We start from the raw sequence: 25798 nt of genomic DNA on the forward strand, positions 1-25798 counted from the left end.
ACCCTACTTTCCTGTAGGATAAGATACCCAATTGATTATGTACGTTATTCCTTCCTTAAGCCAAATCCAATGAGAGTGAGGTTCACTCACTCCCTTTCACCTCTCCTCTCTTCCCTTCCAGTATAACAGCTTTTTCTTTTGCCTCTTTTTTGTGAGATAATTTACCCCATTCTATCTTTCCCTTTCTCCTTCTCCCGATATATTCCTCTCTCACCCCTTAATTTTATTTTTTAGATATCATCCCTTCATATTCAACTCACCTTGTGCCCTCTGTCTATATATGTGTATATTCACTTCGACTACCCTAATACTGAGAAAGGTCTCGTGAGTTACAAATATCTTCCCATGCAGGAATGTAAACAGTTCAACTTTAGTGAGTCCTTTATGATTTCTCTTTCCTGTTTACCTTTCCATGCTTCTCTTGATTCTTGTATTTGAAAGCCAAATTTTCTATTCAGCTCTTTTCTTTTCATCAAGAATGCTTGAAAGTCCTCTATCTGATTGAAAATCAATTTTTGCAAAAGTCATTGGGGGCAGAGCCAAGATGGTGACTGGAAAGCAGGGACTTGCTTAAGCTCTTCCTCAAATCCCTCCAAACACCTGAAAAAAATGGCTCTGAACAAATTCTAGAGCTACAGAACCTATGAAATAGCAGAAGGAAGTAGGTCTCCAGCCCAGGAGAGCCTGGATGGTCGCCAGAAAGGGTCTATTTCACAGTGCTGGGAGTGGAGTGCAGCCCAGCATAGGCCGCGCCAGGACAGACCAGACTGGGAGTTGGGTGGAGCAGGCCTTAGGGCCATGAATCATTGAGCTGTGGCAGTTACCAGACTTCTGAACCTACAAATGTCAAAGACCATGGAGCAGGTTAGTGGAAAAGCTGATGGATTGGGTTAGATAACTGTCTGGCCCCAGCCCTGGGGGTGGCAGAGGTGGCACGGTGGTGGTGGCAGCAGCAGCAGGAAGTTCCTGCAGCTGCTTCCAGAGCTCCAGCGTCACCTGCTTCCAGAGTCCCTGGCTCACACAGTGGGAGAAATCAAGCAGCAGATCAGAGCAGGAGTGCAAGGAGCACTTTGCTGGTGCAGAGGAAGCTTTGCCCTGCTCGGATCTGGGTCTAAATCCTGGTTGCTGGTTCTTGGGGGAGGAGGAGCACTGCTGTGGCAGAGCTTGTGGTGACAGAGGAGTAGAAGTAGCTCTGAAACAGCAGTGCAGGCCCTAAAACTTGGGACAAAGCACTCTCTACTCTACAAGCAGTCATACGCTGACAAAAAGATCAAAGGTCAAGTAGTTGGCTGGGAACATGGCCAGGCAGTGAAAAAGGATGCAGACTCAGACTCGGACTCCAGAATCTTTTTTTGGTGACAATGAAGATCAAAACATACAGTCAGAAGAAGACAACAAAATCAAAGTTCCCACATCAAAAGCCTGCAAGAAAAATATGAATTGGTCTCAGGCCATGGAAGAGCTCAAAAAGGATTTGGAAAAGCAAGTAAGAGAAGCAGAGGAAAATTGGGAAAAGAAATGAGAGTGATGCAAGAAAATCATGAAAAACAAGTCAATGGGGACAGTTAGGTGGTGCAGTGAGTATAGCATCTGCCCTGGAGTCAGGAATACCTGAGTTCAAATCTGGTCTCAGACACTTAACACATTCACTAGCTGTGTGACCCTGGGCAAGTCACTTGACCTCAATTACCCTGCCTTCCCCCTCGAAAAAAAAAACAAAACAAGTCAATGACTTGCTAAAGCAGAAGCAAAAAATGCTGAAGAAAATAACACCTTAAAAAATAGACTAACCCAAATGTCAAAAGAGCTCCAAAAAGCCAGTGAGGAGAAGAATGCCTTGAAGGGCAGAATAAGCCAAGTGGAAAAGGAGTTCCAAAAGCTCACTGAAGAAAATGCTACCTTAAAAATTAGATTGGAGCAAGTGGAAGCTAGTGACTTTATGAGAAATCAATATATTATAAAACAGAATCAAAGGAATGAAAAAATGGAAAACAATGTGAAATATCTCATTGTAAAAACCACTGACCTGGAGAATATATCCAGGAGAGATAATTTTAAAATTATTGGACTACCTGAAAGCCATGATCAAAAAAGGAGCCTAGACATCTTCTTTCTAGTAATTATCAAGGAAAACTGCCCTGATACTCTAGAACCAGAGGGTAAAATAGAAATTGAAAGTATCTAGCAGCTTCTACATTAAGGGATCAAAGGGCTTGGAATATGATATTCCAGAGGTCAAAGGAGCTAGGATTAAAACCAAGAATCATCTGCCCAGGAAAACTGAGTATCATGCTCCAAGGCAAAATATGGATTTTCAATAAAATAGAGGACTTTCAAGCTTTCTCAATAAAAAGACCAGAACTGAATAGAAAATTTGACATTCAAACACAAGAATAAGAGAAACATGAAAAGGTAAACAAGAAAGAGAAATCATAAGGGACTCATTAAAGTTGAATGTTTTGTTTTGTTTACATTCCTACACGGAAAGATGATGTGTGTAATTCATGAGACTTTTCTCAGTATTAGGGTAGTTGAAGGGAATATACATACATACATACATACATACATGTATATATATATAGACAGAGGGCACAGGGTGAGTCGAATATGAAGGGATGATATCTAAAAAATAAAATCAAATTAAGGGATGAGAGAGGAATATACTGAGAGAGGGAGAAAGGGAGAGATAGAATGGGGTAAATTATCTCACATAAAAGTGACAAGAAAAAGAAGTTCTATTGGAAGGGAAGAGGAGGCAGTCAAGTGGGAATGAGTGAATCTTGCTCTCATTGGATTTGACTTGAGGAGGGAATAACATACACACTCAATTGAGTATCTTACCCCACAGGAAAGTAGAGGGAATGGGATAAAAAAGGCAGGATGATAGAAGGGAAGGCAGATGGGGGAGGAGGCAATCAAAAGCAAACACTTTTGAAAAGGGACAGGGGTCAAGGGGGAAAATTGAATAAAGGGTGACAGGATAGGATGGAGGGAAATACACTTTCTTTCATGTGAGTATTGTGGAAGTGTTTTACATAACGATGCATGTGTGGCCTATGTTGAATTGCTTGCCTTCTTAGGGAGGATGGATGGGAGAGAAGAGGGGAGGGAATTTGGAACTCAAAGTTTTAAAAGAAGCTGCTCAAAAAAAAGTTGTTTTTGTATGCAACTGAGGAATAAGATATATAGGGAATAGGGCATAGAAATCTATCTTGCCCTACAAGAAAGTAAGGGGAAAGGGGATGGGGTGGGGGAGTGGGGTGAGAGAAGGGAGGACTGACTGGGGAATGGGGCAATCAGAATACGTACTATCTTGGAGTGGGGGGAGGGTAGAAATGGGGAGAAAATTTGTAACTCAAAATCTTGTGGAAATCAATGTTAAAAACTAAAATATTAAATAGTAAAATAATCGAAAAATTAAAAAAAAAAGAAAATCCATTTTCCCCCCTGAAGTATTATAGTCAGTTTTTCTGGGTAGGTGATTCTTGGTTTTAATCCTAGCTCCTCTGACCTCTGGAATATCATACTCCAAGCCCTTTGATCCCTTAATATAGAAGCTGCTAGATCGTGTATTATCCTGATTGTGTTTCCCACAATAGTTGAATTGTTTCTTTCTGGCTGCTTGCAATATTTTCTCCTTGACCTGAGAACTCTGGATTTTGGTGACAATATTCCTAGGAGTTTTCCTTCTGGCATCTTTTTCAAGAAGTGATCGGTGGATTCTTTCAATTTCTATTTTATCCTCTGGTTCTAGAATATCAGGGAAGTTTTCCTTGATGATTTCTTGAAAGATGATATCTAGGCTCTTTTTTTGATCATGGCTTTCAGGTAGTCCAATAATTTTTAAAGTTATCTCTCCTGGATCTATTTTCCAGGTCAGTGGTTTTTCCAATGAGATATTTCACATTATCTTCTATTTTTTTTTGTTCTTTTGGTTCTGTTTTATAATTTCTTGATTTCTCATAAAGTGATTAGCTTTCATTTGGTCCAATCTAATTTTTAAGGAATTATTTTCTTCAGTGAGCTTTTGGACCTCCTTTTCCATTCGGCCATTTTTAAGGCATTTTTTAAGGCATTCTTCTTCTCATTGGCTTTTTCAACTTCTTTTGTCATTTGGGTTAGTCTATTTTTTTAAGATATTATTTTCTTCTGTATTTTTGGGGTCTCCTTTAGCAAGCTGTTGACTCATTTTTCATGGTTTTCTTGCATCACTCTCATTTCTTTTCCCAATCTTTCTTCTACCTCTCTTACTTGCTTTTCCAAATCCTTTTTGAGCTCTTCCATGGCCTGAGACCAATTCATATTTTTCTTTCAGGCTTTTGATGTGAGAACTTTGACTTTGTTGTCTTCTTCTGGCTGTATGTTTTGATCTTCTTTGTCACCAAAGCAAGAATGTGTAGTCTGATTTTTTCCTGTCTGCTCATTTCCCCAGCCAATTACTTGACTTTTGAGCTCTTTGTCAAGGTATGACTGCTTCCAGAGTGGAGAGTGCTCTGTCCCAAACTTGAGGGGGTTTGTGCAGCTGTTTTCTGAGCTACTTGTAGGTACCTATAAATTTTCAGTTCTTCTGAGGTGGTATGGTCCAAGTAGAGGTGTTTACTCCTCTCCTGGTCTGTGCTCTGGTCTGTGAATGACCTCAAGCACTCTTTTCTGCCTTGGGACTGCTAGGAGGACTCCCTCTCCACAACCACCACAAGCTCTGCCACACCAGTGCTACTCCTCACCCCAAGACCACCACCCAGGACTGCGATCCAGATCCAAGCAGTGCCAGCAAAGAGATCCCTGCACTCCTACTCTGATCAGCCATTTGATTCCTCCCACTGTCTGTGGGCCTGGAGCTCACCGCTGCTGCTGCTGCTGCTGCCATTGCTGCCGCTTTTGCCTCCCTGGGCTTGGGGCCTGTAACCGGAATGGCCTTTGTTTTCTTTGAGTGACTCAGCTTACCTCATTGAGCCTCTGGACGCTGTGGCTTGCTCTTCCGGGGCAGGAAGTCCAGCCGCCGTACCAGGAATCAGAACTTCCTGTGTTATGAGTCATGGGGCTGGCTGAGGGGAGGTGTTAGCTCCAGAACCTGGTCTACGCTAGGGGGAGGGGCCGAGTCAAGAACCAATCGGCCCTGGTCATTCAGGCGGCGCTTGATGATGTCAAAAGCTCTATAAGAGGGGAGAGGACAGCTTGAAGCTCTCTCTTTCCTCTTCCAGTTGGTGTGGGTAGCAGCGGCAAGCAAGCGTAACTCTGGGCCAGCCCTTGCTCTCAGGCCGAGCCCAGATGTTGGTAACCATGAATTGTATTGGGTCTGTCTGTTGATATTTGTAATTTGTTTGTATTTTGGTTTTGAGGTTCGGGGTGCTGGTTTGTTTTTCCCCTGAACTAAATGAATGTTTTGAACCTCAGGGTGCTGGTTTTTTCCCCTGAAGTAAGTCAATGAATCTGTATTTGGTCTGTCTCTTGATGCTTGTCTGTATGCTCCCCTGAACTAATTGAATGCTAACTGAATGTTGGCGTTTTCCCCTGAACTAAATGAATGTTGTCTGTATGCTAAGTGAATGCTGGATTAAAGTAAGCTGGTCAGCCCCTTCACTGTGCTTTCCTTGTTGAAGCAGATAAAAAGAACCTGTACTTTCCCAGCGTCCCGGCAGCCTCCTGGGTCCCGGCAGCCCCCTGGGTGCCGGCTGTGGGGGAGGGATCTTACACCCCCACCGAAGCTGATAGCTGGGTTGTTAAAACAGGGCCTGACCACGCCCTTCTCTCACCCAGGTCCAACAGAGTTTTGCCACTGACATGCTAAATTGTCTTTGGTGTTTGTGGGTTGAGAAGTCTGGAAACTGCCACAGCTCAGTGATTCAGTACCATGAGGCTTGCTCCACCAGGTCTGCTCTGGCCTGGTCTGTGCTGGCATGGCTCATTCTGGGCTACACTCCACTCCCAGACTGGTGCAATAGACATTTCCTGTCGACCCTCCAGGCTGTCTTGGGCTGGAGACTTGTTTCACTCTGTCGCTTTGGGGGTTCTGTAGCTCTAGAATTTGTTTAGAGTCATTTTTACAGGTGTTTGGAGGGATTGGGGGGACAGCTCAAGCAAGTCACAGCTTTTATTCTGCCATCTCGGCTTCACCTAAACATTTCTAAAGAACAGTTTTCCACTCTATTCTTCCATATGTTAACTTTTTAAGTAAAACTTTCTATTTTATTTTTAAGCATAAATATGGTACATTTTTTTCCTTGAAGAGCCATGTTTAAATCATTGAGTTTTTCAAAAATATCTGACAACACAGTTTTGAAAGCCATGTCATTATGAAAAACATTCAGCAAAATCAAATTCCTGCTCAGTCAAAAATATAACAACTTTATCTTTCAATTTCAATGATCTGTTTAAACTTCACCTTCTTGAGAGCCACATGATTTGACATATTTTCTTTATCTTATCAAGTTAGGTATATTATAACCTGGTAGCGAAGATTCTGCTGCATCATCATTATTTTTACCTCTTCTATCTAAATTTAGCCACTTATCCATAATATATCCAGAAAAATATTCTCATCCTAAAACATAAACATTGCTAATAGTTTCTCAAATAAGTACTAGCTTTAGTTTATGAAATTACATTTGTTTGTGCTTAATTAAAAAAATTGGTGTTCACACATGGCAGTGATGGGTTTTGTCTTTACTTGCTACAATTATGCACTTATGTTTCTGTAAAAGAAGGAGATAACAGCAATTTTAAAATCTAACACAATACAATTGAAAAATATACTGATTTGATACTTGCATACTAAGGAATGATAGTAGGAAAATATTAAAAGTCTTTATTTTCTGTAATTAAGCTATTATGCTTCTGTAAGAGCAGAAAACTTCATAGGTATAATAAAAAAACACTGCAATTCATAATATACAATAGTCTCAAATCTGAGCTAAGGTGTTTCTGGCAGCATTTGCTGGCATTGCATGGAGTAATGGCATGCACAGAACAAAGTGCACATGTTGTGTGTTTAGAACCAAGGCTGAAATGAAGTCGTATGACGCAACATGTGCAAGTGCTACCAGAAACACCTTGGATTCATTATATGTTTAATTTTGAACTAATTTGTGGTCATTGCGCATTCAGAAACCTTTTACTGTTGTCAAGTTTTTCGCAACCCCCACATTCAGTTATGCAACCCCATATGGGGTGGTGACCACAGTTTAAAAAACACTGATCTAAATAAAGTACAAAGAGGAATCCAATAGTTTCTATCCAAAAGAAGGATCTTCTACGGTCTTGACCAACATGGAAGAAATTTCAAAAGCTTACCTTAGGAATACTGTTACAAATGCTGTTGTCACAGTATCTGTCTCCTTCAACAGTTCCTAATGTCAAGTCACCAGGGATTCTGGAACATTAGTGGTCTCAATGTGCTCTGAATCATCAATGAGTCAAGTTCTGCCACTATTGGTTATGGGTTGGACAAAAAGGTTGGTGTTGAAGGAAATGTATTGATCTTTTTTTTTTCCAATTATTTTTATATTTTCTCTCTTGATCTATTCTCCAAATCAGTTGTTTTTCTTATAAGATGTTTCACTTTCTTTTTTTTCAACTTAAATGTTGAAACTTAAATATAAAGTAAGAAAGAAAAAAAGCATGTCACATGCATAGCAGAACATAGGAGAGGATTCAAAATATGTAACAATAAATTTTCACTTCAAGAAAGCCTGTATGATAAATAATACACCTTGTGTTGAGAATTGTCTGTCTTTTCTTTGCTTCCTTGTGTTTTCTTTTGTTCTCTGCTGTGCACTTTTTAACTTTGTTCTTTTTCCCCCTCCCCCACCCCCCAGAAAGCTACAATATAATTTAGATATTTCTTGATATATACATAAACATGCAGATATATACATACACTTATACATATATACATGAGTAAATGTATTGATCTTTGACCTTGGAGGTGGTACTTTTGATGTCTCTATTCTTGCCGTTGAAGATGGCATCTTTGAAGTCAAGTCCACAGCTGGAGATACTCACTTGGATGGGGAGGACTTTGACAACTGCATGGTCAACCATTACATTGCTGAGTTCAAGCAAAAGCACAAGAAGGACATCAGCAAAGACAAAAGGGCTGTCTGCTATCCGTACACTGATTGTGAATGTGCAAAGAGCACTCTCTCTTCCAGTGCCCAAGCCAGGACTGAGATCTACTCCCTCTATGAAGGTATCAACACCTATACCTTTATCACCTGTGCCCATTCTGAAGCGCTAAAAGCTGACTTCTTCCATGGTACACTGGACCCTTTGGAAAAGGCCCTAAGGGATGTCAAGCTAGATAAATTATAGATTCATGACATCATCTTGGTGGGTAGTTCCACTCAAACCCCCAAATCCAGAAACTTCTGTAGGACTTCTTCATTGTCAAGGAGCTCAACAGGAGTATCTATCCTGATGAGGCTGTTAACTATGGTGCAGCTGTCCAGGCTGCCATTTTGTCTGGAGATAAAACTGAGAATATGCAAGGCTTGCTCCTGTTAGACTTCACTTCTCTTTCCCTTGGAGCTGAAACTGCTAGTGGAATTGTGGCAGTTCTGATCAAATGCAGACACAAACCTTTACCACCTACTCAGACAACCAGCCTGGTGTGCTTATTTAGGTTTTTGAATGTGAGAGAGCAGTGACGAAGGATAACACCCTGCTAGGTAAGTTTGAGCTCACAAGGATCCCCTCCAGGGGTGCTCCTCAGATTGAAGTAAAATTTGACATTGATGCAAATGGCATCCTCAGTGTTTCTGCTGTGGATAAGAGCAGGGAAGGACAATAGTATCATATTGCTAATGACAAAGACATTGAGCTATGACCTTGGAAACAGAAATATGAGGCTGAAAACAAAAGCAGAGAGACAAGGTGTCTCCCAAGCATCCTCCCAAACCTTATGCTTTCAGCATGAAGCCTAGCTTAGAGGATGAGAAACTCCAAGGCAAAATTGGTAATGAAATAAAACAGATGTAATTAAATGTAGATATAAATGTAATGAAACAGTCAACTAGCTGGATTAGAACCAGACTGGTGAGAAGGAAGAATGTAAGCATCAGCAGAAAAAATTAAACAAAGTCTGCAACCCCATCATTATCAAGCTGTACCTGAATGCAGGAGGCATGCCTGGTAGTTTCCCTCAGGGTGGAACAGTCCCATCTCAAGGTGCTTCTCCTGGACCCACCAGAAGAAAGAGCATTCCACAGAACTTTCTAAAAATTGAAAGATTCAAATTTGTAGCCCAGGCAGTGGCAGTTTAAAAATATCATTTAAGCTACTATATAAATTTGGGCATTCTGAGTACTTGATTGTGGGCAGAGGGAGAGAAGTGAACAATATTGCCCTTTCTCGGTACTGTAAACAAGTGGAAATGCGATTTTTGTCCTGGGAAAATAAAATCCATTTAAAATTGGTGCTATTTAAAAAATCAATCCTTTAATCTTTATTCTTCTGGTCCAAGAATTCAACTAATTTTGAATCTACTTAACTCTCCTACTGATCATGTAGCCCACATTTCTCTATTTTGCCAAAGGGCTGACATGAAGAAATTTGTCAAATGCTTTGCTGAAGTCTAGGGAAATTAAATGGAAAACATTCTCCTGAATGTTAGGATACTAATGCTCTCAGAATACTAAATAAGGTTAGCCTAACTTGACTTAATAAAACTATATTGGCTCTCAGAGGTCACTGCTTCCCCTTTCTAAATGTTCATAAACTATCCATTCAATAAAACATTCTACAATTTTGCCAATAATCAAAGTCAGGTTTACAGTTCTATAATTTGAAGACTTCACCCTCTCCCCTTTTCCCAAAATTGGGACATTTGCCTTTCTCTATTCCTTAATAGTCTTCTAGTTCTCCACGATTTTTCAAAAATCCCTGACAGTGGCTTAAAAATAAAATCTGTGAACTCTTTTAGCACCCAAGGATGTGTTTCCTCTGGGGCTCCTAACTTGAACTCATGAAGGACAACTACTTTTACTTTCTCCTTATTTATCTTGGATTTTGGCTACATGTTAACCACTTTTGTTCCATTTTTCCCAGTCCAAAGGTCATTCTTCTTGGCAAAAAAAACAAAAGTGAGAGAGTTAGCAGTTTTGCCTTCTTGCTTTTATCTATTATTCAGCTCAAGCAACAGGTTTGTGAGGTTCAAGAGGACAGAAGTAGAAACAGTGAATGAAAATTACAAAGGGAAAGATTTTGGTTCTGTATGAGGAAAAAAGAGGGGCAACATGGTGTCCTGGGCTTGTAGAATAGCTGGCCTCAGAGTCAGGAAGACCCGGGTTTCAAGTTCCCCCTCGGACGCATACTGGCTCCTCAACCCTAGACAATTTACTTAACATCTCGGTGCCCAGGCAACTTGGAAAACAGTTGCTGATCTGCACTGATAAGGAAATTTCTTCAACTGAAGTTCCCTACACATTGAAATCACAGATCCTGACCAAAAAAGGAGAGCAAGGAAAGAAAGAGAGGAAGGAAGGAAAGAAGGAAGAAAAGACAGGATAAGACAGAACAAGACAAGACTATAGAACAATTAAAGCAATCTAAAAGTCAGATGGGCTGTCTTAGGAGGTACCCACCACAGGTGTCCTCAAGTAGAGATGAAATTTCTACTTTTTATGGCTCTCTAGAGGGGGTCCACACTCAATTCAGTTCAACAGATATTTATTAATCACCTATTATATTCCAGGTACAATGTTTCAACCTTCAGTGTTTGGTTTAAAAAGAGACAGTTAGGTCATATATGTGCTGTTTATTTTCTCTATAAGCTAGCAGAATCATATATGTATGGGAGTCTCAGTGAAACTGAGCTCAAAAAAAGGTTAGTTGAAAGAGAGTATACACCCACAGAGTAAGGAGGTATTCCTTCCCCCCTTTCCTCTGACTCAGGATGCCTGTCTTTTGCCAGCCAAATTTATAGTTTCCATAGAACAAGAGAGTGCCCCCCAGGATGTCTGGTTTTTATCAACCATAAACAAGGGAGTGTCATAAGATATGAGAGTGTCATGATAAGTGAGGGCCATAAAACAAGATAAGAGAAATGCCATTAATAAAGATAGTGCCCAGTTCAAGGCACCTGGTCTTTATCAGTCATAAGCAAATGAACATTCCTAGTCTGTCTCATCTATTCTTGTGATTGCTAACATAGCAGGAGAACTGTGGTATCGCAAAGGATTGTGGGTATAACTCACAATGTCCTTTTCCAATTGGCCAGTCCAGGTTTTCAGCCTTCTTTGGGTGATGAGGACTTAAATGGGTCTCACATTCCTACCCTTTTGGCCAAAGGGGTGCCAAAGGCACCACCGGCAAACCAAGGAAGGTATGGGGAAAACTTCACTCTACTTCAGGGATTAAACTGCAAACAAGGAAAAAGAGCAGAATGAAAGTGAGGCCAAGTGTAACAGCAATGTTGCTAGCAGCTGTTGTAGGGGTGTAAGACCAATAACACCATCGCACAGGAGGGCTGTTAGCACAAGTTCTTTGATCTGCTTTTCTAAGGAAAGCAACTTTAAGGGGTTTGCAATCTCACTTTAATTAAATGTACATATATCATTCACTTAGTTCAGGGGAAAAAGTCAGCACCCTGAACTTCAGAGAAAACACAAACAGAAATTACAAGCAGAAATTATATAAACAGAGCAAATAATGCAAATCAGCAGATAGGCTTCTAGCTGTCTGTCCATAGCAATACATACAGTTACCAGAGAGAGAGAAGCACTAACATCTGGGTTTTCAAAGCTGGGGGTGGGGAGGGGGGCTCCTTAACGGCTACCCAGGGTCTTGACTGGCCAAATCACAGGAACGCTCTTCCAATGAGTGAGCCCTCAAGCAAAATGCTAACCTCTGAGTATATATGCTTCTTCAGGGTCAGAGGCCATCACAACCATGTGACTCAAACTCATGTGACTTAGGCTTTCATCATTTGTAATGGGGTGGAAATTCAGTTTTTATAAGCCAAGAAGATACCCAAATAAATTAGCCTTATTACAATAAAAATATTTACCAGGCCTTTAAAGTTTTTTTACTCAGTGTCTTTTCTTCTCTTTGTCTTTAAATATATCACTAGAAATTAAGAAAATAATTACATTCTGGAATCTCACATAGTGAATATGGTAGCTCACAAACCTCCAAATTAATATATATATATAAATAATTGATGAAGTAGGCTTGAAAATCACACCCCTTTACTCAGCAGGAATTCTACCACACAGAAAACTCTTGCACAGGATTGATAAGAATTCTAGGTGAAACTTCCTCTTAAATATAGGCAAAACCTGGGAGTTTATAATTTTCTTAAATTACAGTGCTTTAGAATATTATAGTACTGGGTTGGGAAGGAGCAAAATATAGTAAGTCTTTCACAACATGAGTATTGTGGAAGGGTTATACATAATGATACACATGTGGCCTATGTTGAATTGCTTGACTTCTTAGGGAGGGTGGGTGGGAAGGGAAGAGGGGAGAGAATTTGGAACTCAAAGTTTTAAAAACAGATGTTCAAAAACAAAAAAAAATGTTTTTACATGCAACTAGAAAATAAGATACACAGGCAATGGGGCATAGAAATTTATCTTGCCCTACAAGAAAGGAAGGGAAAAGGGGATGGGAGGGGAGTAGGGTGACAGAGGGGAGGCCTGACTGGGGAACAGGGCAACCAGAATATATGCCATCTTGGAGTGGGGGGAGGGTAGAAATGGGGAGAAAATTTGTAATTCAAAGTCTTGTGAAAATCAATGCTGAAAACTAAATATGTTAAATAAATAAAAAAAATTTAAAAATTAAAAAAATATATTATAGTACATGGTCAGTAGAGCAGATAGAATGTACTAACAGCTTCCTAATGCATTTACCCCCCTGCTTTTTTTAATAGTACAATTCTTAATCTAGCATCTAGATAAGAGGAATTGCTTTTCTAATAACATGGCTGATATAATTGTTTACCAAATTATACAATATGAGAAAATTTAGAATTATAACAATACCCTAAAATTAAAACTTGAAACAAACCCATTATCAATTTAGGTGAATATACTTCCAAATTACCTTGTACAGAAAATCATTCATTTCATCATTAATATGTTGAAGCTACATCTTTAAACCACCTTATATACTTTCATAATAGCCAAGACTTTCAAATAAAATTTGCTATTATAGTAAATTTCATCATCATCATCATCATTATCACCTGTTTGTAATTAAATATACCTCATTAAATATTTAAGTTTTCAAATTCTCTAGTTTTTATCACATCCTTTTAAACTCCCAATTCATATGTAACAAAGTCAGGATTAAAAATGCCTTTGTCTAACATCATTTTTGTTTTACAATGGTCTCTCAAATTTTGCAATATAAGTGAATTTAGAAATACAATGCAATTTAGAAATATAATAATAACACAAACAATAAACTTCAGATGACATCGATTGCATTTCCAAATTATCACATACAGTAATCATTGATCTTATTACCTTTGACATTTTAAAACCACTTTAAAGTTATCAGGCATGGAACAATTACATTAAATTAGAGAAACAATAATAATGTAGTACTTAGCATATGCCAGTCACTGTGTTTAGTACTTTACAATCACTATGTAATTTTGATCTCACAACAACCACCATTATTATTTTTCTCTTTGTAAATCAGGAAACTGAAGCAAATGAAATAATTTGCCATAAATTACATAGCTGATACATTTCTGCAGCTGGAACAGAGAAGGGTGGGCTTACCGAGGGCAGAGGCTGGCTGGCTCCCCGACCTTGTACTACCATGCTAGCTGTTACCAGGGGCACCTGGACTTTCGCAGGCAGCAGCAACCCTGGAGATACTGACTGACTGGGCTTTGGGGGTGTGTGGCAGAGGGTACTCCTTAGGAGCTGGAGTGGCTGGTGCCAGAACCTTCCCATTGGTGGTAATTCTTGGTGGTAGGGCTTAGGGAATGCTGGCCATGGGGACTGACCCATTCCCCTCCCACAGCTACAGGCACTGCTGGGGCTAGGGTCACTTGCAGGTGCTGGAGCAGGGTAGACAAAATGTGCTGTATCCAAAAGAAAAGCCCTAGGTTTGCCTAAAGGGGCTGGCTGCAGGGGCACAGGGCCATTGGGGCCACTGCCAGTGGGGTCCTGGTGTGGCTGCTGTCCCCCCCTCTGCTAGGTAGGGAAGGGTGATTCAAGTTTCTCTATAATTTTCCAGCCTTCTCTTTTCTTAATCTGATCTGAGATGTGAGGGATTAACTGGGAGACATGGACTGTTAGCAATTCTCACGAGGATACACTATTGCCTCTGAGGGGGGGGGAGTGGGAAATGATGAGCCATTGGGATTGTGAAGAGGTGTTTCAGAAGGGGGTGAGTTCCTGGAATTACCCCAAAGTCTCAGGAGTTTTCTCCTGAAATCTTAGAATGATTAATTTCTAAACTTCTTAATGATTTATCTCAAAACCTCCAGAATCTGCTAAGACATTTTTAGCAGTTCTACAACTTTAATTATCTAATCTTATTTCTGTAGCTCCAACGTGGCCAGGGTTGGGACCACACACACAAAAAAAGACTTACGGACTTTTCCTTTTCTTATAATCTAATCTCCCACAGAAAGCCACGGAAAGAGTTAGTTCTGAAATAACAAGGAAGTTTATTAATTTTTCCCAGTGTTTTCTCTAGTTACAGCCCTTAAAAGTTTTTCTGGCTGGCTTCATTTTAAATCATTCAGGGTAATAAAATCTAGCTCACAGAACAAACATGACATAGACCCAGAGACACTGACACAGATAAATATACAAGTCTAATTTTTGCTAATTTTTGAATGACAGGGAGAGGGGAAGTCTGAAAAGCTCAGAGAGGCTTGTTAGAAATCCTACCACCCAGGGATCGAAGGGCTTGGAATATGATATTCTGGAGGTCAATGGAGCTAGGATTAAAACCGAGAATCACCCACCCAGCAAAACTGAGTATACTGCTCCAAGGCAAAATATGGATTTTCAATAAAATAGAGGACTTTCAAGCTTTCTCAATGAAAAGACCAGAGCTGAATAGAAAATTTGACATTCAAACACAAGAATCAAGAGAAGCATGAAAAGGTAAACAAGAAAGAGAAATCATAAGGGACTTACTAAAGTTGAACTGTTTTGTTTATGTTCCTACATAGAAAGATATGTATAATTCATGAGACCTCAGTATTAGGGTAGCTGAAGGGAATATATATATATATATATATACATATATATATATATATAGATAGATAGATAGATATATAGATATATAGATATATAGATATATATAGATATAGATATATATAGATATAGATATATATAGATATAGATACATATATAGATATTTACACACACACACACACATATATATATATATATAGAGAGAGAGAGAGAGAGAGAGAGAGAGAGACAGAGACAGAGAGACAGAGACAGAGACAGAGAGACAGAGACAGAGACAGAGGCAGAGGGCACAGGGTGAGTCGAATATGAAGGGGTGATATCTAAAAATATAAAATCAAATTAAGGGATTGAGAGAGGGAGAAAGGGAGAGATAGAATGTGGTAAATTATCTCAGATAAAAGTGGCAAGAAAGAGCAGCTCATTGGAAGGGAGGAGGGGGCAGGTGAGGGGGAATGAATGAATCTTGCTCTCATCAGATTTGACTTGAGGAGGTCATAACATACACATTCAATTGGGTATCTTACCCCACAGGAAAGAAGGAGGAAGGAGATAAAAAAGGGGCAATGATAGAAGGGAGGGCAGATAGGGGGAGGAGGTAATCAAAAGCAAACACTTTTGAAAAGGGACACGGTCAAGGGAGAAAATTGAATAAAAGGGTACAGGATAGGAGGGAGCAAGATATAGTTAGTCTTTCACAACATGAGTATTGTGGAAGGGTTTTGCATAATGATACATGTGTGGCCTATGTTGAATTGCTTGCCTTCTTAGGGAGGGTGGGTGGGGAGGGAAGAGGAGAGAGAATTTGGAACTCAAAGTTTTAAAAACAGATGTTCAAAAACAAAAAAAAAAGTTTTTGCATGCAACTAGGAAATAAGATATACAGGCAATGGGGTATAGAAATCTATCTTGCCCTACAAGAAAGTAAGGGAAAAGGGGATGGGGGTAGTGGAGTGAGAGAAGGGATGCCTGACTGGGGAACGGGGCAATCAGAATATATGCCATCTTGGAGTGGGGGGGTAGGGTAGAAATAGGGAGAAAATTTGTAATTCAAAATCTTGTGGAAACCAATGCTGAAAACTAAAAACATTAAATAAAAAAAAAGAAATCCCACCACCAATAGGCTCTCATTACTCTGAGGAAAGGTGGGGTGGGGAATTTGCAAGGATCCAAGACTAACAGAGTGGCCCGTGTATCCATCGAGGAGTCAATGGAGTGACCCTCTCTTACCATGGACACCTCTCTCAGTTGAGAGAAGGACAAAGAGGGGCAGATGAGGACTGGGTCCTGCAAACTTTTCTCAGAGCACCCCTAAGGTTGCCTGGGGAAGGCTTTGATGCCTCCAGTGTTCCTTATTCTGCATAACTTTGAGGCAAATCCTACATTCAGATTTCCAATGTTCCAGTTTTTTGTAATAGTGGCAATTACTAGGTTTACAGCTCCCCATGGGGCCGGGGTAAGATGTAGATTCAGAATGGGAGCTACTAGCTGCTGAAGCTACATAGTATACTGCATGGTGGGAACAAGTGTAATGGTCATCTTAACATGGTCTCCCTTGTCCTCAACAGGGACAGTTTGGGGGCTCTGTTTATTGACTACATCAAAGGGACAGGTCCTGATGGGGTTAAGTTCAGAGATCTGGTCTATAGGCAGAATAGAGCTGTCCCTATTAGGACTATAACCTTTAAGGGGAGGGGTGGAGTGATGAGACCTCAAGTAGGGTGGGGGAGCAATGGCAGGAGGGAAAAGGCAGGCTGGGCAGGAGGGGAGGAGAGGGTAAAGAAAGTCAGATGGCACCAGGGGAAAGGGTGCTGAAGCTAAAGTGGCTTTGTGAACTTTAAGGGAAGAAGCTTCTGCCTTATATTCTACCATTTCAACAAACCAGCCGTGGAAACATTCCTACTCTAGTCTAGACATTTGTTGGCTTTTAAAGCTTAATTGTTTTTAAGATAAACCAATTTATACCAGTCAAAAGAGCCCAACAGGGCCAACATAATTCAGGGCTATCTTCGGTTGACTGCTACCAGCACTGGCAGTATTTGTGGTCATCAGAATGACTTGACCTATAAACAGTGGTGGTTTTTTCAGCCAATCTCTAACTTTAGTTTCTACCATAGTTTTGTTATCCAGATCTCTAATTTTAGCTTCTGACTGACCCATTGCCCAATTTTCAGATGATCCTTGCTTTTTGAAGAGAACTATGCAGCACAGAGCAACATGATCCCCACCCCCAGAGCTAGCTTAGAGAGAATTGCAGACTTTGATCAAACTAGTGGGAGTCCAGAATGGAAGCTGGGAATAGAGAGAGACTTACCTTCCCCTGTCAAGGTTAAAACTCCAGGAAAATAGATCCTGTGGCACCTCAATCACTAGTGTTGTTGGGGTGGGGTGTTGTCTTTCTACTCCATCAGTTTCATCCAAGTCAGAGCACCAACCTGTCAGCCCTCAGTGTTTAGTCTAAAAAGAAGCAAAAAGAGTTAGGTCATACATATGCTGTTTATTTTGTCTATAAGCTAGAAGAATCATATATGTATGGGAGTCTCAGTAAAACTGAGCTTAAAGAAAGATTAGTTGAAAGAGATTATATACCCGTGGAGGAAGGAGGTATTCCCTCCCCCCTTTCCCCTGACTCAAGATGCCTGTGTCTTTTGTCAGCCAAAATTATAGTTTCCATAGAACAAGAGAGTGCCCCCAAGATGTCTGGTTTCTGTCAGTCATAAACAAGGGAATGTCATAAGGTAGGAGAGTGACATAACAAGAGAGGGCCATAAAACAACAAGATAAAAGAAATGTCATTAATAAGGATAGTGTCCAGTTCAAGGCACCTGGTCTTTATCAGTCATAAATAAAAGAATGCTCCTGGTCAGCTTCATCCATTCTTGTGATTGCTGACATAGCAGGAGAACTTTGGTATTGCAAAGGGTTATGGGTATGCCAACTCAGAGTGAGCCAAAATGTCCTTTTCTGATTGGCCAGTCCAGGTTTTGGCCTTCTTTGGGTGATGAGGGGTTTAAGAGGGTCTCACAAATGTAAAAGCAAAAATTAAAACAGTACTTCCCCTCAAGGAATTAATATTCTACTGGAAAGAAAAAACATGTGGACAAATATATACACAGTAAATACAAAGTAATTTTGAGGAGGAAGAAGCACTATCCCTGAGGTAACCAAAGCAGTTGTGTTGGATATGGCAGATAAGCTGACCCTTAAAGGGAGTTAGGGATTCTAGAGAGAAGAAAGGAATGATTTCCAAGTATGCAACCACCACAAAGGCTCAAAGGTAGGAGATGTGTACAGGGCTGGTTTGAAATGCAGAGGGCATAAAGGAAAGAGAAATGTGAAATTGGTCTGGAATAATTCGTTGGAGTCAGATTACAAAGGGTATTCAATTTCAAGCAGAGACATTTGTATTTTATCCTAGAGGCAATAAGGAACTGCTGAAGCTTCTTTAGCAGAGGAGTGACATGATCAGAACTATGCTTTAGGAATCTTGCTTTGGCAGCTGGGCAGAAGATGGATTAGGGAAAGACTGGAGGCAGGAGGCCAATTAGTAGGTTATTACATTCAGTAATCCATTTCTGACACGCACATACACATATACTTATATAGGATGAGGTGTATATGTGTGTGTGTTTGTGTATATATGTGTTTATATATTTGTATGTGTGTGTATGAATGATGAAGGGTGTGTGTGCGAGCATGCATGCATGATGCATGTGTGTGTATGTGGGGGGGGAGAGACAGAGACAGAGACAGAGAGACAGAGACAGAGAGAGAGACAGAGAGAGAGAGAGAGAGAGAAAGAAAGTGAGAGAGAGAGAGAGAGGGGGGGGGGGAGAGGGAGAGAGAAAGAACATGAGCCTGAACTAGGATGTGGCTTAGCTGACCTTTGAGTTCCTTGCCTACTCTGAGATTTTATAAATTTCAAAGAAAAATACTGATAGGCTGGCAAACTGGTTCAGATATTGTATCAATGAAGCTACTGTTAGGGAGCTGGAGTAAATGGGAGAGCCCCCTTTGAGGCGTCTATGGAACAAAGTTAGTGAAGAGAAATGGACACTGCTTTGGTCATTTGCCTGAACATAGCTTTTATGAAGACCCTGCCCCCAAACACCTTCTACTTTTCTTAGGATCTTAAAGGGCCAGCTGGCTGTGTATCTATGATGTCTTGTGTATATATAACTTTGCTGAGTTGAATTATACAGTACTTTCTGCATAGTGTCCTGGAAGGTAGTAGCCACCCTAATACTCAACATTCTCTTTTATATGGTAAAGAGTTGTGCTTCCTTTTCAGTTTCCTTTAATTATCTCCATTATAATAATATAGCAATCAAAGGGCTTCATTTGCCTCATCTGTGTGGCAGGTGGTGGGCATGGTCCTGATTTCAGGAAATTCCTGGTCCAATAAGAAGGCATAGTACCTGCTCTCAGAAAGCTATCTGACCAAGAAGCACTATGTGGTTCTAGGGGACACACAAGGAGCTAAAGGTTTGGTCATTAGACCATTCACAGGACATGGGTGAGGACATTTTGGGGGCTGAAAAATGGGAGTAGTTCTTATTCCAGATCAGACAATCTTCATGTTTAAAACTACCCAATCTTACCTGACAAATCCAGGAAGACTTCCTATAAGATGTAGCATTAGGGGCTATTTATAGGATGGAATGGAGGCAGTTTAAAGGTTTGGCTATGGGAGACTGTATGTGTGTGAGTGTGAGGAGGGGGTAGCTATTCCAGTCACATTAGGTATTTTGGGGAGCAACATGTGAAAAAATTTGAAAGAGTATTTCTGAGAGAAATAGGGATGGGGTGGTTTTAAAAGGCATTGAGAGGCTGTCCACTATACCAAAAACATGCCTCCCTCCTTTAGGACCAGGGCTTTCTTCCTTTCAACAATAAACTTTCTTTTCTTTGTCTCTTGGGAGAGGAGCAAGGCTAAAGGAGGTAAGATCTTGAGGGACAGGCTGATCCAATTCAATCCTAGCCAATAAACATTTATTTATTTTCTTTTAATCACACCTTCTTTTTATATTACCCGCACTTCCCAATATTTCTCCTAGTATATTCCTAATTCCCTCTTCTCTCACCTTGAAAGTCAGCCATTATAACAAATAACTTTAAAAAGGAAAAAAATAGTCCAGAAAAACTAACCAAGACCTCTACAGTCTGGCATTACATACAGTGTTCCATACCTAAAGCCTCCACTTCTCCAAGGAAGGAAGGGAAGTGCATGCTTGTATCTTCTCTTTGGGGCCAAGCTTAATCACAATAATTTCATAACATTCAGTTTCAATTGTTTTCTTGTTGTGTCCATTTATGTTCTTATGTTGTGTTCCTCATGCTGCTCATTTCACTTTGAATCAGTTCATACCAATGCTAGGTGTTGGAGAAACCAAAGACAAGATTGAAACTCTCTCTTCCCTCAAGGAATTTCATTCTGGGGAAGAGAGATCCAGGACCTGGATCTCATGGAAGAGGAACAGGGACTGGAAAGGATAGAAGAAGGATATTTGGGAGCTGAGGGGGCAAGGGAAAGGCTAGATTCCTAAGTTCTTGGCCTAGTCACAGGAGTGTGCTGGAGCCAGCTCTCTAGAGAGCCCATTGGTAAGTTTTCAGTGTGAATATTTACATCTCCAAAACTAGCAAATGTTTCAAATCAGATCTTGATTTATTCCTGGAGTTTGTTTTTTTTATATAGAGCAGGGGTGGGGAACCTGCAGCCTCAAGGCCACATGTGGCCCTCTAGGTCCTCAAGTGTGGCCCGTTGACTGAATCCAAACTTCACAGAACAAAGGGGAACAAATCCTCTTTGGAATTTGGATTCAGTCAAAGGGCTGCACTTGAGGACCTAGTGGTCCTCCCCTTTGTTCCATGAAGTTTGGATTCAGTCGAAGGGCTGCACTTGAAGACCTAGTGGGCCACATGTGGCCTTGAGGCCACAGGTTCCCTGCCACTGATCTAGACTCAAGAAAGCAATGGATAAAATGTTAATAACAGAATAAACTTAAAAGTGTATTATGCATACTTCTTTTTTCTTCCAGTGAGCCAGTTAGTTTTCCAGCACACTCCCAACCTGGGTTGACTTCTGGGATCTGGTCCTTAGCCCTCTAACTCTCCGGGAATCCAGAACCTCCCATCCTGAGAAGTGAGTCACTTGCATCAAGAACAGGTTTTTGATCCAGTCTATGGCTCAGATGCTAATTCCCCTTCACATTGACAATTTTGATCCCCCTATTACAACTCACCTCTGTTCCTCCCCAGAACCCATGACCTACCCCAACTACATCTACCACAGCTCCATCTCACCTCTTCTTCCTCTTGGCTGTCACACCCCGGCCTTTGATTGACTGATAAAGAGCAATGACCTGGGGCTGCCCCTCCTTGGGAAAGGAAGGACCAAAGAAGCCTGGCCTTTCCTGGTCCAGCAACAACTATAAATGTTGTGGACAAAAGGCAAGAGTGGACTAAAGAAAAGGAGGAGGGAAAAAGCCTGGGTGTATCAGCTCTCAGAACCCACATTTCCTGACTCCCAGCACCAGTGGATTATATTGAGATGAGAAGAGGAAAATCCTTCCCCTCAGCCTTCCTGCTGTTGCTTCTTCTCAGCTTCCTGAGAGAGGGTGAGTGAATTTATTTCAAAGTAAAGTGTATAGAAGACAATGATCTAGGAAAAAGGTATGAATTCTTAGAGAAGGGATCTCTCCCTATAGGCAGGCAGGGTAGACCCTTAGCAAACAGGTTTCATAGGTGAGGTTTGTCTTAGGCACCTGTAGCTTCCCCTTTATGACTTTCTCCCCTCCATGAAGCCCCTTGCCCTCCTTCTAGGTTTTCTGTATTCCCATTTTTTCCTCTCTCTCGCCTATCAAATCCTACTTTCAGGAAAACATCTGATATGAGTCACTTATACTTAATGTGGATTCAGTCTAATGGGTAGGTACATCTTAAATATGATCTTTACTTATAAAATGAAAGTATTTCTGTCCTCTTAGAAGAATCTGAGGAATCAGTAAGCAGTGCAGGAGGGGAAGGGAGTATAGAAAAGGGGGAGATAAAGGAACATATTCTGAGAGCCATGAGGCCTTTAGTGGCCTTGCAATTAGTTGGGGTAGGCAGTCCCATATTGTGCCTTTGCCCAAAATTGGCCTTGAATATAGACATTCTGCCTCCCCAGTTCTCAATTTCTTCTTTCCTAGGAAAATGATTAATGTTCTCTCTCCATTTTTCCTAATTCAGTGCTCCCTCAATCTTGACCCAACCTCACCAGCTTAATTATTCATCCTACCTTAACACTGATCCTACTTGTATTCTGAATCTCTCTTATTACTCTCACCTCCACTCTAAATTTGACCCTAGGTCTGGTACTTAACCCTGATTTAGAACCTGGCCTGAATTCTACGATATGCTGCATTCACTCACCGAAGAGAGAGGACTATTCCCAATATCTCTTAAGAGAATACCAATCTAAGAAGTTGGAGCTAGAGTAACTGGATCCCAGAGCTTAGGGAGGGGAGGCCTTTGGAGACAGATCTCTTACTTCCATGGGAGAAGACCAGGTGTTACAAAGGATAGAATGAAGTCCTGAGGTGTCCTGGTTTCCTTAGGAACCAGTCTAAAAATGCATAAAGTAATATAATAACAGCATCTACCTCCCAGGGTTGTTGTAATGATCAAATGAGGTAATGTCTGTAAAGCTCTCAGGACAGTGTTTGGCACATGGTGTGTTACCTAAATGTTACCTGTTATTATTCAAGCCAGTGATGCATTATGGTAGGTTTAACATCAAGGGGAAATTTAAGGCCATCCAACGGGGCAAGGTAAATGAGGACAACAAGGGTGTAGGACAAAGGATATTACAGGGTCTTAGTTCCCAGAGGGAGGGGATACATCCTGGAACCTGGACTCCATCGAGGTTCCCGTGTCTCTGCCTCGTCAACATTTCCTACATTAATGTTTGGGACGCTTAGGTCCTTTGTCTTTTCCACAAGAGAATAGCTCATTCCTTCATAGTGGTCCTGGCTTTAGGTTGAGATGGGAAGCCAATCCTTTCTACCTCCACCTACCCTTCCCCCCCAACTTTGACTGAGCCGTTACAAGATAAGGAACTAACTAGAAGCCACTAAAGGTCTTGTTTCTATTTCTTGACTTCCTAATCAGGGAACAGATTACAGTAAGTTAATACAAATAGCTGATTTTTAAATAGCGTGGATTTCGAGGCTCAGGAGCACAGAGGTCAAGAACATGGATTGGTAAAAGAGAAGTATGTATGAGGACTTGCAGTCTGGCAACATTTTGTCACCAGGCAATTTATGGCTGCTTCATGAGGGAACAGGATTCCCGAGTCCTTTAGCTCTCATTAGTTGGTTAAAAGATTCCCTCTTAACAAGTTTTCTCTTAAGTAAATCCTAAAGACGTGACAATTCTTATGGCAAAGAAATCAAAGCTTTGCCAAGAGACATCACTATGAATGGGTGAGATTATAGAAACGGGGGTTAAACTGAACAGGCAAAGGGATTTTTAAAATATTCCACACTTAGAGGTATTTCTTCTGAGTAGAAGCTAGTCAAGTAGTGAGAGCCCATGAAATATCAGTGAAGAATGCATCATCATCATCATTATAAAAGCATTTATATAGCACATACGGTATTCCAGGCACCGTACTGAGCAATTTCTAAATACTAAATTACAAATAGTATTATTGTCATTAAAAGATTACACATTTAAAGATATTTCTTCTGAGTAGGAACTAGCCAAACTAGTGCAAACCCAGGGAGTGCCACTGAAGACTACGTCACTGAAATATACACTGTCACTGAAGACTATACCACTGAGGACCCAAGGACCACCACTGAAGCCTACAGCACTGAAATAGGCACCATCACTATAGACTACACCACTGAGGCCCCAGGGACCACCACTGAGGACCCAGGGACCACCACTTCAGCCTACATCACTGAAATAGTCACCATCATTGTAGACTACACCACTGAAGACTACACAGAGACCACCACCAGCACTGGGACCTCAGCGACCACAGCTGCATCTAGTGCAGTCCTGCAGCCTTGGGCAATCGTCCTCATAACTCTAGCTGCTGTTGCAGTTTTAATTGGACTCTGTGTTGGACTTGGCTTTTTTCTGGTGAGTCTCTAGGGCCCTGGGATGGGAGAGGAATAAAGGAGGATGCAGGGGAAATTAAGGGATGTGGTAGGTATGGGGAGTCATCAAGATTTGAGGTGCTACAAAAAAATAGATTTGAGGAGCTAGTGAGGAAAGAAACCTGACCCAGAGAGGGTTTTACAGAAGGAGGAAAATCAAAACAGAGAGATGGAGGCAGAGAGAAAAAGAGCTAGCTAGAGACAGAAAGAGAAAAAAATGAGTCATAGGAAAAAAGGAACACAGAAATAGAATAGAAAGAGTGAGAATGAGACAATGAGACAGAACTGAAAACAGTGAAATGTGGATAGCCACAAATTAGTGCTGTAAAAGACCAGAAGGGTAAAAAAAAATGACAAAATTTCATGTGAAACTGGGGTAGGGCTTCAGGTAGTGAATTTGAGAACTATTTGTCTTATAGAAAAATGGAAATTTTGAATTACTTATAATTTTTAAATATACATTTTAAATTAGTTTATTATGTTTGACATTTAGAAGTGTGAATGAACTGTTTAGGATAAGGTATCTATCTATTTCTATATGGCCTTCACCTCCTCAAAATTATTTCTACAAACTATACAATAGGAAGATTTCTATCAAAAGTTATTTATAGCAGCTAGTTCATAGCAGCAACTTGCTAGCTATATGTTCTCTGAAAAGGATTATATGTGGTCCACTTAGATCCTATGCCCCAGTCGAGTCACATAGTTGTTCTAAGCCTTCCCAAAGACAAAGGCATCTTTCCCCAAAGACCATGAGTTTGAACCTCAGCTCTTTGACCTTAGACTTCATCCCTCTGGGTCTCATTTTTGTCTTCTGGAACGAAGGGAAAGGGGGAAAGGAGGCAGGTCTAGATATGAAAGTTGGATGATGATTTATGAGGTAGGAGGAATTTCTGTTCAAATGGGATGTGGGCTCATACTTGTGCATTCCATACAGACATGAAGACCTGTGGTTCAGTGGAAAGTGAACTTGGATTCCCTGGATCTTTATCTGAACTTCAGTTCTGCCATTTACTCCCTGTGTGACTTTGTCAAGTCACTTAACCATGCTGGGGCTCAGTTTCCTCACCTGTGAAATGAAGGGGTTGGATTAGATCGCCTCATCTCTGAGGTCCCTTCCAGCTCGGAGATTCTATAGCTCTAAAAGAATGACTGAAATTCCCTACGTATCAAGTACTGTGGAATGGAGGTCTTCTGGCTGCTCTTTAGGGGAGTGCTCTTTCACTTTCTTTCTAGGCAAAGTTGGAAGCACTATTTGGCCAGGCCAAGACATGGGTTACCCTGAGTGGAGGGAGAATTGTAAGCATAACTGTCTTCCAAGCAATTAATCTTGATTAATTTTTCAGTCAAGATACAGAATTCAGGCTGTGCTGTGGGCCCAGTGGGAAAGGAGAGGACAGGTGGCCATCTTTAAGAATTATCAATAATGAAGAAGAGAGATGAGTTAAGCCTCACAAAGGATGAAGAAAGGATGATGAATCAGAG

The 25798-nt window shown here is 40.8% G+C and overlaps 1 pseudogene; it reads left to right on the forward strand.

The window, feature by feature from the left end:
* The first annotated feature begins 855 nt into the window (after window positions 1-855).
* On the forward strand, window positions 856-24308 carry LOC118857983 (annotated as a pseudogene).
* Window positions 24309-25798: the final 1490 nt, after the last annotated feature.

The sequence above is a fragment of the Trichosurus vulpecula genome, chromosome 7 (genome assembly GCF_011100635.1).
Source record: "Trichosurus vulpecula isolate mTriVul1 chromosome 7, mTriVul1.pri, whole genome shotgun sequence".
In the NCBI taxonomy this organism is placed as follows: Eukaryota; Metazoa; Chordata; class Mammalia; order Diprotodontia; family Phalangeridae; genus Trichosurus; species Trichosurus vulpecula.